Source organism: Papio anubis, chromosome 2 (assembly GCF_008728515.1).
Source record: "Papio anubis isolate 15944 chromosome 2, Panubis1.0, whole genome shotgun sequence".
Taxonomy (NCBI): domain Eukaryota; kingdom Metazoa; phylum Chordata; class Mammalia; order Primates; family Cercopithecidae; genus Papio; species Papio anubis.
The window spans coordinates 113,760,473-113,776,531 of record NC_044977.1 but is presented as its reverse complement, the minus strand read 5'-3'; the positions used below and the strand labels follow the sequence as shown (position 1 = coordinate 113,776,531).

Here is a 16,059-nt window from a genome sequence, read left to right as displayed (position 1 = left end):
AGTCTAAAAGGATTATGTAGCACCTTTCATCACTGGCTCTGAGCTCCACCTCTTTTTGGCACATGGGAAATGAAACTCACAATCCCATCGAGGCTGTTCCTTGTGAGGTTTAGGGAAGGCAAGCCTGCTTCCATTAAGGCTACCTTCAGGTCTGACACACCTTTTAGATACTACAAGTGGTTTAGAATGTTCTTACCTAAAGATGTTAAAAACAAAATCCATGAAACTTCCAATAAAAAGAGCCATTAATTACTGGAAACCTAGAATTACTAGAAGTCCTAGAGAGAATGGGATTGAAAGAATCACAATGCAAGAATAACCCTCGTCCCAATCCTACAAATAAATACATTTAGGATGATCCCAGCATTCCAATTAACTGATGTGAAGGTGAAACCATGAAGTGTTGAAATCTAAAGTATTAATAAGCAACGTTTTATTCTATTCATTCAAAGTATACTTAAGGTATACTTGTACAATGTTGATTAATTCACCAAAATGCTGCTTCTGAACATTACTGTTAAATTTACTTATTACTTAAGACTGTGTTTACTAAATGGAATACATTCCGTTAGGTACTATAGAGTAGGTTAACAATTAAAATATTCCCTTCTCCTCTAATACAAGTTATATAAGACAGATAAAAACACTGTAAGGCTGTGTCAAAGCATCTAGGAATTCAGTTAAGAATGTCACATCTGACTGGGGTTGTAGAAGAGGAGATGTAATAGAACTAAGAGAAGAGCATCAAGAAGTTCAGCATGTACCCCGAAAACTGCAAATAACCCAAATCCCTTAAAATTATCATGAGACCTGCCTCTAACACAGATGTCAAATTTTACTCTATACTAAGTTGACCTCCTGCGCACTAGAAGATATCTGACGTAAAATACTGCAAGTCCACCAACACTGAAGCCACACTGCTGGAAATTCAATTTTACTGGGCTAGCTTTCATAATGCTATTAAAGTCGAGTGTGAGGAAAAGCAGAGTTCTTGGATCAATGGCTTCTAGCAGATAGGGCTAAATAAGGCAGTTGCAAAGAGCAACAGGTTCTTTAAACAACAGTGGATATAGCTGCAAATCAAAGCACACATAAGTGCAGAAAGGACTCGTGATTAATATTAGTCATTTCAGGCTCATCCACAAATACCAAACAATTAGCATCAACTGTATATTTATCTTCCAACTCCAAAAGTGTTTTAATAATGTGGCTTATTACAGTTGAATATGGAGGTACTTTTTAGCACAATTAATCCCTCTGTAAATTCAAGTAATAGAACTGTTAAACATTATGAAAAAAGTCATGGCCGGGCGCGGTGGCTCAAGCCTGTAATCCCAGCACTTTGGGAGGCCGAGACGGGCGGATCACGAGGTCAGGAGATCGAGACCATCCTGGTTAATACGGTGAAACCCTGTCTCTACTAAAAAGTACAAAAAACTAGCCGGGCGAGGTGGCGGGCGCCTGTAGTCCCAGCTACTTGGGAGGCTGAGGCAGGAGAATGGCGTGAACCCGGGAGGCGGAGCTTGCAGTGAGCTGAGATCCGGCCACTGCACTCCAGCCTGGGCGACAGAGCGAGACTCCGTCTCAAAAAATAAAAAAAAGAAAAAAAAAAAAAAAAAAAAGAAAAAAGTCAGCCACAGAAAACCAAACATCACTAACAATATTGTACCCACATTTTGTCTTGTGTCACACATATGTGTCTTGTGTCTTTTAATTGAGAGGAGGGGAAATAGAAGTCTTTTACTAACTCCTGTAAGAATCCTGCAGAGAAACCTGTGAACAGCAGCAATCTTTAAGAGGTCCATTCAAAAACAGACAAAAAGAAAATCTTGATTAGTATATTGTAATAGTTTTTTTAAAAATGTACAGTAACTTCAAGGGAGAACTTGTATCATACTAAAACAGTATTTACCTTCTTAACAATAAAGTATATACATTAACAAAAGTTTAAAATTCAAGTCTTAAAAAGTTATATAACATCTTCATATTAATTGATTTACATCACTCATTGGGCATACATAGCTACACCAACATCACTGTTAAGAAGCTTTTGTTTCGAGCCAATTATTTCCAACCAAGGAGATTCAGACTATGCTCAAATCTGTAACAGAGAAAACCCCTACAATTGGGCAAACAAGATAAATATTTTAAACATGGAAGAAGCTAAGCTCAAAAAGGTTTTCCTATTTAAAAGATTATTCCAAAATTCTCACTTCAAAGAAAAAATGTATCTAATTTTCTCACGCTTCCCATTCTGCTTTGATTAATATTTTACTTTGAAGTTTGAGAGCCTTACAGCTAAAAGATTCTCAAATTATTCTCCCTGAAAACCAGGTGACTGATATCATTCATTTGCCTCAATCAGATTATATAATCAGATTTTTCCAAACCTTAAAACATATGATTCAAACATACCCATCACAAAAGTACAAATATGCACTAGCACGTTTTCTCCTGAGTACATTCTGAACCATCTACTCTTCAAGTGGATCGTTTACAAAATAAGAACATAATTCCCTGAATCAGTAAAGTTAACTTTATTTTCATGAAAGAATGACGAATTCCATTTACACTATCATGATTTACATTTTCCTACAATTCACACAGCTTTCTTCAATTCACAATCTACAAACCACAACAATGCACAAATTTGGTGTTAGATACTTTAATGTTTAGTTCTTATTTCAACAGTCATTGTTGCTACAGTCTCTCATTCTCACTCTTCACTGTGTTACTTAGAGAACAAAGAACTAAAGAAACTGAAAAGAACTAGATCAAGTGATGAGACCAATTTTCAGCGTAAGGCATAATAACGTTAGCTAATCAAAAACTGGAGTATTTCTATCATTTAATCCTTCAAGACAATAACCTCCTGTTTTCCCTCACTTTCCTTCCAATAACTTGACAGAATTCTGTGGAAGGATGGATCCCAAGCAGAAAACCTTCACAAATGTGAAAGAAACTGGAAATCCTAGCATAGTCACAAGACTAACTAGAAATCCCAGAACTCTGTAAACAACCTTTGTTTTCAACGCGGAAATCATTTCTGTACTTTTAATGACCCATCATTCAACTTCACTTGAGCTCCTCCAATCACTGGCACTAGTTTACCAAGTTATTAGACAGTTCCATTAGTAGTTATTTGAAAAATCATTCTTCTCTATAATTTAAATATGTCTGACTATAACTATTTCTTACATGCTATAGGGCTAAATAAACAAATTCCTCAGCTTGAAATGAAAAATCTTTAAGCTACTAGAAGGCCTTTCTTCCATTCTCTAATTCTCATTTTTAAAATCTGTGACCTATCAATTTCAAAAACCTATTCCAGTTTCTCCTTAAAGACACCTAAAAGGGAACACAGTGCTTTACTCACAGCACCTTTTTCTTCAATACTTAATAAATTTATTCTCTTAATTGACAATGCAATGAGAGTAGTAAAACTCAAATCTAGAAAGTCTAGATAAAAACTCATAAAAATCTGTCACTGTAACTGAGACTGACAAATGGTGTTACGACTGCTAAATGCAAAAGAAATGAATTTAGAACCCACTTCACACCATCTAAAAAATTACCACAAACTGGGTTATAGAACTAAAAGTTAAAACTCTGAAACACTTCAAAGAAAACATACAGGTCAATCTTTACGACCTTGGATTAGGCAACAGTTTCATAGATATACCACCAGAAGTACAAGAAACAAAAGAAAAAAACAATAAACTGAGATCATAAAAATGTAAAATGTTTTCATTTCAAAAGACACCATCAAGAAAGTGAAGATAACCCACAAAACAGGACAAAAGTTTCGTAAATCATATCACAGATATGAATCATATCATTTGCATCCAGAATATATGAATACTACAACTCAATATAAAGTCAATTTTGAAATCTGAACAGATAACCCAAAGAGTAAAATACAAATGGCCAATAAGAATATGAAAATATCCTCAACATCACCAGCCATCAGAGAAGTGCAAAACCAAATTACAATGAGGTACTACTTCACACCCATTAGGATGGCAGTCACCAAAAGAACGGTTGTAAGGGTTGACAAGGATATGAGAAAGATGAGAAACTGAAACCCTCATTCACTGCTGGTGGAAATGCAAAATGATGCAGTCCTTTGGAAGACAGTCTGGCAGTTCCTCAATTATTAGCATTTCATTAGAAATAATGAATTAATAGGATATTTTAATAATTTAGTATAAAACTGACAAGTGTCTTTTATTTCACAAGAATAAAAAAATATATCAGGACATGTTTCATATATATGAAAATATATATATATATATATATACACACACACACACACCAATGACTACAATAATCACTTTTTAATTCTAGAAGGCAACAGCCAGTATACTTGATGTGCCATGGAGAAGTGCTGGCAATTTTCTTTATGATTCACTGACAAGACAATTAAAATACCTCACTAATTTATTCAATTTCCAGGTTTTCAAATTTCCAAGTAAAAAAATTACCCTCCAAACTAACGAAGATTTTATACTTCAAATAGTAAACTAAGGAATGACTTTTAATCAAATTATGGAATGGGCTATTAATCATTACTAGCCAATGAAGTTGATACATACATTTCTTTTAATTTTGTTTTTAATTTTTTGAAGTACACAGTAGGTGTATATATTTATGAAGTACACAAGACATTCTGATATAGGCATGCAGTGTGTAATGAAAAATATGAAACCTTCGTAAAATTGTGTGTCATCCTTGTGCAGGGGCCATGCTAATCTTTGTATCATTCCAATTTTAACATATGTGCTGCCAAAGTGAGCATCAGTTACCGCATTTTTAAAAAGATAGTCATTAAGTAGAAATGCCTCTATCAAAATAAGACCTGTTAAAGCACAGGGTGCTGGAACCCACACCACTTTCTGACTCAACGGCTAAATATGGGATGCAGCCAAGAATCTGCATTTCCAACAAGTTATCAGGAGATGCTGATGCTGCCAAGGATCACGTTTTGAGAACTACAATACTCTCCTGAATCATCTATCACAACAATATTCTTTTTAATACCAAAAACTGGTAATATTAACAATCCAATCATTTGTTAAACATCATTTGCCAAACATCAGTTATGTAAGCTACATCAGAGAAGCTTTAAATCATCAGGACTTTCCCAGTGTTGTCTGCTCCAATTAGTATATCTTCTACTAATATGCCCATAAGATGCCTTTCAAGTCCTGCATCCATGAAGCCTTCTGATTCCTCCAGCTAGAAATAACTGCTTATTCCTTTGAACCTAAGTCATCACTTGTAACAACCATTAAACACTGCCAACTTTTATTACTTGTTTAGCTATTCACATTCAAGACTTTCTCACCTACTAACCTAAGTTCCATGGTAGCCTACTGATAGGCATTTTCATATCCCTCAGAATTCTTGGCACTGGCTCTCCATAAATAGTCGATAAATATGTCTGTAGTAAATAATTAAAATCAATATAGCCTTGATTTCATCCCCCATTTTCAGCAAAAAAAAAAGCGGGGGCACAAGTCAAGCTTTTACAAAGAAATGTCCAAATCAAATCCTTTTCAAAGACTGTACATAATGTTCCATTGTAATATTTAACCACGTAAGTTTAGGCTTAAGGAATAAGAACATTAGAAAGGCAGTTTCAGCAAAACCCAGTTTCAGCAAAAACAGTGTAACTCTTCAGTTGGTGAACTAACCTATAGTTCTCTTCTCATAAAATGCACTCAACAATACAAAAGTTTGATTGTTTTAAAGAGTAATCTGCCATAGATTATAATCAGCGTAGAACCTGCTGCCCAAGTATAATTCTTTCCATAATGTATTATTTACATTAAAAAACCCTTTGTGTTATGGTATATATCTCAACAGACTGCCACCTGACCTACATACAGAAGCTCAACTTGTATATCTAGTTCCCACCAAGTCCCTTGAGTCATTTCTTTTATGGTATCTCCAACACTATATAAAACAGCACAGAATTGCAACATGTTAAAAGTGTTTAAAATTATCTGTAATTCTCAGTATCATTAAAAATTCTATGATATAACTCCTTCTACTATCCTTTAATCTGTCTGCCCTTTTATAGAGTGTGAAGAAAAAAAAAAAACACAGGGGACCTAATGTTATTTATCTCCAAAACCTAAAAACACAGTACCCGGTATACAGCAGGTGCTCAAGAAATACTTTGAATTGCAATCATTGTTGTTACTTGCTATCTTGTGTACTATTCTTCACATAGCTCATTAGACTACTAGTATCAACACCTGGCAATTTAGGGAAGAACTGAGATCTATAGCAGCTCCAGAAACTCAAGTCCTAAGTACAAGAAAAGCATACCAAACACGCAGTTCTAGTTAATCTGTGATGGACCTGAAGGTTAGAAAAGACAACGAAGAAATCACTGCCTGAAACACTATTAAGTCACTTTAAGGAGTTTGGGAAGTTTTTTGTTTAAACATATACCGGCAGTTCACACTTTGGATGGTAGTGTGGGACTGTAAAAATCACCAAGATTTGAAACTGAACAAGGTGATCTTAATCAGTGTGAATTGTTCCATTACTTTTAAAAATTTCATCAAGATATTAAAAATGTTTACTATCAGTTATCAATGTATAATCAAAATATTGTAAAACAGGCCGGGCGTGGTGGCTCACACCTGTAATCACAGCACTTTGGGAGTCTGAAGCAGGCCGAAGACTTGAGGTCAGGAGTTCGAGACCAGCCTGGCCAACATGGTGAACCCCCGTCTCTACTAAAATACAAAAATTAGCTGGGTGTGGTGGTGCACACCTGTGGTCCTGGCTGCTCAGGAGGCTGAGGCAGGAGAATCACCTAAACCCAGGAGGTGGAGGTTGCAGTAAGCCAAGATCACACCACTGCACTTCAACCTGGGTGACAGAACAAGACTCCATCTCAGGAAAAAAAGGGGAAAAAAAAATCATTCTTTTAGTACACTGTAATCTAAAACACTAGAACCGACGTGAATTGTTTTATTTCTTGGTAAATAGCTTATCGAGAACTTTGAATAGCAACTTTTCTTCTCATATAACTTATGACACAGAGAGCAAGCATCTTTTCCTCTTTTTTGGAGACAGGGTCTTGCTCTGTCATCCAGGCTGGAGTGCAGTGGCACAAACACAACTTCCTGCAGCCTGAATCTCCCAAGCTCAAGCAATCCTCTCACTTCAGTCCCCCAAGTAGCTAGGACAACAGACGCATCCCACCACGCCCGGTTAATGTTTGTATTTTTAGTAGAGATGGGGTTGTGCCATGCTGCCCAGGCTGGTTGAGAACTCCTGAGCTCAAGCAATCTGCCCACCTCGTCCTCCCAAAGTGCTGGGATTACAGGCGTGAGCCACTGCACCCAGCCTGAGCCACTGCACTTGGCCACTTATGACACAGAGCAAACATCTTTTCTATTTCTTGGGGAAATTTCTTGGGGGCATTTTCACAATTCTCTAAAGCTTCTAACATTTTATCCTTGCATTTTCAATGTCTTGAAATATCTCTGAGAGTTTTTGGCCAGTGACACTTCCTATGAGGCCATCGTCTTTGTCATCACAACCACTTGGACATAATGTACATTTATGTCCACAAATTCGCCTTCACTAAGCTTCTCCAGCTGCATGTGAAGACTCGCAACATTCTCCCCATCAGCTATTTCTTCTATAACTCCATTTATACACGATTCAAATTTCATGTTCAGCAGTCATTTTTAGAGATGGTTTTTGCACTTTAATGACATTAAACTGTAATCTAACAAGGGCTATGGGATGCTCAAAAGACAGTAGGCCCACAGGAGAAAACAAGTAATTGAGAAAAAATGTAAATGGTCACAAAAAATAATATTACAATTTTTTTAAAAATCCTTTATGGTAAGAACTATCATATGCAAAATCAAGAGGCAGGACTAGATGAAGAAAACAACTACAACTCATATCCAAGACAATCAGCTTCCTTTACATGTAACAAGATCCATAAGAAAATGATTTCCCACTCAAGAATACAAAATTTAAACAGCGTATAGAAAATAAAAATTTTAAGGCTTAAAACATTAAAAAGTGCTCAACCTCCCTGCAAGAGAAATGCAAATTAAGATTTCACTGAGAACTTCTGATACAATTTGGATGAATCTCAGCAAAATAAATCTCTTATAATGCTGAGAAAAACAAGCCACAAACAAGAGCACATACTGTATGATTATATGAAATACAAGAATAATGAATAGATACTCTAAGTCAGGATAATGGTTACCTTTCCAGAGGCTGGGGATAGAGTAATGACTGGTATATTGGTTACACAGGTGTGTCCAATTTGTGAACTTCACCATCTGTATTCTGTACCTTTTAATGTATTCCGCATATCATAATGAAAAGCATATCTTTAAAAAAAATACAAGATATCTTTCTTTATCTACCAGTTTCGCAAAGATAAAAAGCTTTATAACACTCTGTAGTGTTATAATACACACTGGTGGTAGGAGTATCAATAACCACAACCTCCATGGAGACAACCTGGCAGTGAAATTTAAAAATGCAGTGCAGTGGCTCACGCCTGTAATCCCAGCACTTTGGGAGGCCGAAGCGGGCAGATCACCTGAGGACGGAAGTTCAACACCAGCCTGGCCAATATGCCGAACCCCCGTCTCTACTCAAAATACAAAAATCAGCTGGGCGTAGTGGTGCGCGCCTGTAGTCCAAGCTACTCGGGAGGCCGAGGCTGGAGAATCGCTTGAACCCAGGAGTCGGAGGTTGCAGTGAGCCGAGATTACGCCACTGTGCTCCAGCCTGGGCAACAGAACGAGACTCCATCTCAAAAAAAAAAAAAGAAAAAGAATAAATAAATAAAATAAAAATGCACATATCCTTTGACCCTGAAATTCTACTGTGGGGAACTTATTCATCAAAATGTTTGCACACGTGCAAAATAACTTATATACAATGCTATTCATTGCTGCATTAGAAAAAGAAACAACAAATTCTCCATCAACAGGGGCCTGGTGATATTACAATAAAATAGTATTCCGTAAAAAAAACAAAACAAAACAAAACAAAAAAAAAAACAATGAAGAACCTCTTCAGACACCGATTTGAGAATGATCACCAGGAAGGACAGTCAGGCAATAAAAGCAGTGCATATAATGCTCTACAAAGTTTTTGGGAAATATGCTGGGAGAGAGCATGTTACATACTTTTTTGTATATAGTAACATCATCTCTGGAAGGACACATAAAAAACTAATAATACCTGTCACTCCAGAGAGGTGAGCCAAGTGGCTAGGGGACAGATGTGGAAAGGTTTTTTGCTGTACACACTTCTGTACATTTTAAGTTTTGAACCATATAAAATGCTCAAGTGTTCAAAACAAGTTAAAAAAATAATTACCTGAAAGGGAGGCGAAAATAGACCTGTAAAGGGATGATCAGAGTCCAGTCTAAAACAATTAACTCCTCAGAAAAGATCCATCTAGAAATGTTTTGGGGAAAAAAAAAAAAGGCCACCATATTTGGGGTTTAGAGGTACCGTGAAATTGGTTACATTACTGAGCCGGGCACAGAGGCTTGCATCTATAGTCCCAGCTGCTTGTGAGGCTGAGGTAAGAGGATTTGTTTGAGACAAGGGAGTTCAAGACCAGGCTGGGCAACCTAGCAAGACCCTGTCTCTAAAATAATAAAAAATGTTAAACTCCATCTCTACTAAAAAGAAAAAAGAAAAAAATTAGCTGGGAGCGGTGGCGGGCGCCTGTAGTCCCAGCTACTCGGGAGGCTGAGGCAGAATGGCATGAACCCGGGAGGCGGAGCCTGCAGTGAGTCGAGATCGCGCCACTGCACTCCAGCCTGGGTGACAGAGTGAGACTCCGTCTCAAAAAAACAAAATTCTTTAAACTTACTGAGGCTTATCACGCAGTCAGTAGCACAATGGCAACAGAAACTAGGTTTCAGAGAATATATTGAGAATTTCTTCAGCAAATCAGGGGAATCCATGTCAAGTGTAGGAGACACTTCAAAAAGAACATATTGAATGCCTAACTCTTCGTTCAAAGACACATAGCAACACACACACACACAAAGTCAAAAGGTATTTGCCTAATCATAAAGACCCCTGAGAGTCCAAGAAAAATAAAGAAATAGCAAGATGGGGAACAGAATCACACTCACTTTTATACCCATTCCTTAACACTCACTGCTGCCTGAGCCCAACACTGCATAAAGTGCCTAGTCTTCCAAAGATACTTATCCCCACACCTAAAAGTTGAGAAAAGAAAAAAAACAAAAAAACAAAAAAAACCCTAAATGGAAAAAACACTTTGTCATTCTGAATATCTTTTTTTTTTTTTTTTTTTGAGACAGAGTCTCACTCCGTTGCCCAGGCTGGAGTGCAGTGGCACAATCTTGGTTCGGCTCACTGCAACCTCCGCTTCTCGGGTTCAAGTGATTCTCTCGCCTCAGCTTCCCAAGTAGTTGGAATTACAGGCATGAACCACCATGCCCGGCTAATTTTTGTACTCTCAGTAGAGACAGGGTTTCACCATTTTGGCCAGGCTGGTCTCGAACTCCTGGCCTCAAGTGATCCACTCCCCTTGGTCTCCCAAAGTGCTGGGATCACAGGCATGAGCCACCTCGCCCGGCCCTGAATATCCTTTGTCAAATCTTAAACACATTAACAAAATCATCACATCTTCCAACAAAGACAAGATTCCTGCTCTACTGGCATTTACATTCTAGTGGAAGTTTAAAAAAAAAAAAAAGGAAACAAAAAGCACTCCCAGAAGGCTGGAATTGTCCTGTGTATATCCCTGAAATAAGAGAGGTATTGGCGTGGCACTCATACCTGGTCAAAGCATGAAACATACTGATTAATAATGTTGCTCTGAAACCATGAATCCCATGAGCTATGGCCTGTCTGCACCGTCTTGTCAGCATTGTTTACTGTTAACAGTGAGACTGATGGTTTGCACCTGGTTTTGGTGAGCCCCTAGAGGTTTCTGCCATTAAGGCTGGTTATGCAGCAAAAATACGCCTATGTGGCCAGCAGGAATATAAGCCCCACTGAGACTCCACTGTGGGATCCCTGGTTCCAAGGTATTCTCTGCACACATCAGTGACCCTGATCCAAGAAAGAAAGATAACCATATGGCCCTACAACTGAACCTCACACTCAGCCTCTTCAGGCCCATTGATGGGAGGCACCCTTTGCTTGTGATGTGCAACCTAACTTGAAAGCACTTGCTTTAAGTATCGTTTTTCAGCAATAAACCACAGATTGATGAGCACTGTTACTTTGGATCATGTGAGTTTTCCTTAGCAATCAAACCTTGTCTGTCACTGCTAACAGAGATAAAAAAAAAAAAAAAAAAAAAAAAAAGGTTAACAGATTGTAATAACTGTGGTTAAAAAAATAAAATCAAATGATATGATAGCGAAAAGCCATTGAGGCAAAATGGGATTAGAGAACATGGCCAGGAAAGAGATGGGGAACATGAAATGAGGTACAAACGACAAGAATCCAACAAAGTGACAACCAGAAGTTAAGAGAATTCTAAGCAGAGAGAACCACAGCAACTGCATAGGCTCTAAGGCAAGAACAAGTGTGACTCCCAAAAAAGTAAGGGTGGCTACAGAGTGGCAAGCAACAAACAGACGGTAGGAAATTAAATCAGAGGTAGGCAGTGGCAGATCACACAGAGCCTTATAAATTCAGATTTCAACCCAATAGCTTTCTTACTGTTCTTGCTGCCTGTATCTGCTCACACAGCCCTTCACCCTCACCTCCATACATACACTACCTCCAGAAAGAATGTTCTGAGATATTAAGTAATTTCACTACTTAAAATAAATGAATTGGTCAGGCACAGTGCCTCATGCCTGTAATCCCAGCACTTTCGGAGGCCAAGGCAGGAGGATTACCTGTCAGGAGTTTGAGACCAGTCTGGCCAGCATGGCCAAACCCTGTCTCTACTAAAAATACAAAAAATTAGCCAGGCATGGTGGGGCACATCTGTAATCCCAGCTACTCAGGAGGCTGAGGCAGGAGAATAGCTTGAACCTGGGAAGCAGAGGCTGTAGTGAGCTGAGATCACACCACTGCACTCCAGCCTGGGCAACAAGAGCAAAACTATGTCTCAAAAAAAAAATAAATAAAATAAATAAATGAATCCAAAATCCGTGGGTTGACATTATCTGTATTTACCACCCGCCCCCCACAATATGACATAGTTTCAAGATATACACCCTGAGCTTTCACTGCACATTGCATCAAAGTTCTGCTCACTTTTTACACTCATACACACACACACAGAAGTAACATTACATATTATTCTACATCATATACACATATATGTACAGAAGTAACACTCTATGCACTAGGCATGGTGGCTCACACCTGTAATCCCAACACTTTGGGAGGCAGAGGCGGATGGATCATTTGAGGTCAGGAGTTCGAGACCAGCCTGGCCAACATGGTGAAACCCCATCTCTGCTAAAAATACAAAAATTAGCTGGGCGTGGTGGCACACGCCTGTAATCCCAGCTACTGGGCAGGGTGAGACAGAGGTTGCAGTGAGCCAAGATCGTGCTACTGCACTCCAGCCTGGGCGACAGAGTGAGACTCCTGCCTCAAAAAAAGAAAAAAAAAAAAAGTAACACTCCATGTTAACGCTATATATTGGACGTCCAATGTTTTTAGTCTTCTGCTTTTGCTTTAGAGAAACTACATAGTTTCTTCTGCACAGTCTTGGAATTTTCAGTCACAGTGCCGTTTTATTCCCCGGGCAAAGGCCTGGAACGTAACTCCAGCTAGCCAAATCAGACAGCCTCCTAGATATGTGAATGTAAAGAGAGAGAAATTATACAGGAAAATAACTCAAACTGATTCTTAACCACTGCCAAATCAGCCCACTGTGATGTCCACGACCTAGATTCTTTATTCCTCTGTTTTTCGTTAATTCAATGAACTTCCCCATCTTTCCCTTTTTTTGCTTCAGATAACTAGACTATTTCTGTTGCTTGCAAACAAAAAACCTGGAGTCAAGGAACCAAGACTGTGAAAGAGGTCAGCACAAGTCACATAGCAACAAACAGGAACCATAGATCAGAGGAAAGCCTGGTCTATTCGGAGCAGGGAGAAAGAGAGAAAACAGAATTATGGCAGAATACTAGATTTGGAAGCCTAGTACTGTCGCTACTAAGGGGAATACATGATAATTCAGTCCCTAAGAATGTGCTACATTCTAGAACACATGCCAATTATCCATGAAGCCAGAAAGTGAAAACAATCAGTTATAGGCAAAACAGTACTACAATTTCCTGAAACACTTGGCTTTGCAGCTTTAAGATAATTATGGTCTTTCCCCCTTATGCTTCCTTAAAGAAATACCCCATTTAGCTGGTGGTAATTTAAGAGATTCTGTTCCTTAAAATTTTTAAATATGGAATACATCTGTAATTTCCCTACCCTGACTTCCTCCTTTAGGTTACAATACCTCTTACATACTCTACTAACATCCACCTCACCCTGTATGGCAGTTATGTCTGTATGTCTCTATAGTAATAGCATGTTGTCTCTCTAAAAGCAAGAATAAAGTTGAATCTCAGAGCCTACTTAATCTAGTAACTGGTATATATTAAAAATAATGACGATAATAAAAGGCTTCTAATTATTAAATATCTATCTGTATCACTCCTGGCACTGCAAGGCAGTGTGTGTGTGTGTACATATATATATATATATATATAATTTTTTTTTTTTGGAGACAGAGTCTTGCTCTGTTACTCAGGTTGGAGTGCAGTGGTGCGATCTCGGCTCACTGCAACCTCCGCCTCCCGGGTTCAAGTGATTCTCCTGCCTCTGTCTCCTGAGTAGCTGGGATTACAGGTGCGCCACCACGCCCAGCTACTTTTTGTATTTTTAGTAGAGATGGAGTTTCACCATGTTGGCCAGACTGGTCTCGAACTCCTGACCTCAGGTAATCCACCCGCCTCGGCCTCCAAAACTGCTGGGATTACAGGCGTGAGCCACCACACAAGGCCTCACTTTGTATATATTTCTAGTGATCACAGCCAAGCTAACAAGATGATATTTTCAGCTAACAGCCGCAAAAATAAGCAACTGTAATGAAATCACTGACATCTTCCAACAAAGACAAGATTCCTGCTCTACTGGCATTTACATTCAGGCGGAAGGTTTTTTTAAAAAACCATGTAAATAGCCGGGCGCGGTGGCTCAAGCCTGTAATCCTAGCACTTTGGGAGGCCGAGACGGGCGGATCACGAGGTCAGGAGATCGAGACCATCCCAACATGGGCTAACATGGTGAAACCCCGTCTCCACTAAAAAATACAAAAAACTAGCCGGGCGAGGTGGTGGGCGCCTGTAGCCCCAGCTACTCGGGAGGCTGAGGCAGGAGAATGGCGTGAACCCGGGAGGCGGAGCTTGCAGTGAGCTGAGATCCGGCCACTGCACTCCAGCCTGGGCGACAGAGCGAGACTCCGTCTCAAAAAAAAAAAAAAAAAAACCATGTAAATAAAAAGCACTCTGGAGGTTAATCCCAGAGGGCTGGAATTGGCCTTCTGGGATTAACCCGAGTGCTTTCTATTCCTTCCAAATTAAGGAAATTACCTAAAACTGTTAAGCTAGAAGAACCAAGATCTACTGGAATCCAAATCGCTCCATCTTCCCTTTATTCCAACAGATCAGTATCTAAAATCAGGGGTTTTCAAACTGCAGGTCACAATCAGTTTGTGGATCATAAAATAAATTTAGTGAGCCATATCCTTTTTTAATGAATGCAATATGAGTGCATCATATGAAGGGCAAATACTGTTTCATGAAACTAATTTCAGTTTTATATACATATACGTACAAGGCAGAGATATGTATCTTACTGTGAATCACAGTCCAAAAGTCCAAAAGCCACAGACATAAGCACTGCCTTACTGTTGTAAGTACTGACATATCCTCTCAATTTTATTTATGTATTTATTTTTTTCTTCTATTGCCCAGGCACGAGTGCAAAAGTGTGGATCTCGGCTCACTGCAACCTCCATCTCTCGGATTCAAACGATTCTCCTGCCTCAGCCTCCCAAGTAGCCGGGATTACAGGCAGGCGTCAGCCACTACACTCAGCTAATTTCTGTATTTTTCATAGAAACAGGGTTTCACCACGTTGGCCAGGCTGGTCTCGAACTCCTGACCTCAAGTGATCCACCCTCCTCGGCCTCCCAAAGTGCTGGGATTACGGGCATGAGCCACCATGCCTGGACATCCTCTCAATTTTTAATCAAAATCCTGATGTTTAAAACATTTGAGTAGTAAAATCTATCATTAATGTCCTACACATTATCAAAAATAAACAGGGTTTAAAAGGTGCTGTGTAAAACATTTGGAGCATAAGTACCATATTTCTCCCCTTCTAAAGTGTGCCCTAAAACTACAGTGTACATCCTTAATACAGCAAAGAAGAAAAACGAACTGGCTGGTCCTGTCTTTCACTCTCTTCCCTCAGGGCTTTTACTAAATCCTTTTCAAAATGTTTCAAAAAGCTTTACTATGCTTCACTAAAGATAATTACTCAATTTTATCAGTTTTCTGACCATTTTCATGAGTGATTAGATAAATATCTTCCAACATATACTGTCTTTAAAAAAAGATGACCTCACTCACATGTATAACCTTATATACATAAAAAGCACTCAGCAAGTGACAGCAAGCAATATGACAATGACTATGCATGTTTACTTCTGTAACAGGCCGTAAGCCCAGAAAACAGCTCTAAGCCTTATGGCATACATTAAAATTAATATGTTATAGGGGTTGGGGGAAGATGACTGATTAATTCTTCTAAGGCACCACATACTAAAGAAGTAATGTACATTAAGAGGAAGACATGGCCGGGCATGGCATGGTGGCTTGTGCCTGTAACCCAGCACTTTAGGATGCAAAGACGGGTGGACTGCTTGAGCCCAGGAATTTGAGACCAGCCTGGGCAACACGGCAAAACCTCATCTCTACAAAAATTACAAAAATTAGCAGGGCGTGGTGGCGTGTGCCTGCAGTCCCCGTT

The 16,059-nt window shown here is 39.0% G+C and overlaps 1 protein-coding gene and 1 non-coding gene across 10 annotated transcripts in view; both read right to left on the bottom strand.

Annotated features, from left to right (window-relative positions):
* TBL1XR1 (TBL1X receptor 1) overlaps positions 1 to 16,059 on the bottom strand; it is a 186,860-nt gene that overhangs the window by 106,259 nt on the left and 64,542 nt on the right. The gene's annotated exons all lie outside the window — the stretch shown is intronic.
* LOC116273907 lies at positions 4,695 to 4,798 on the bottom strand. The gene has a single exon (XR_004182411.1). It is a non-coding gene; the product is annotated as a U6 spliceosomal RNA (small nuclear RNA).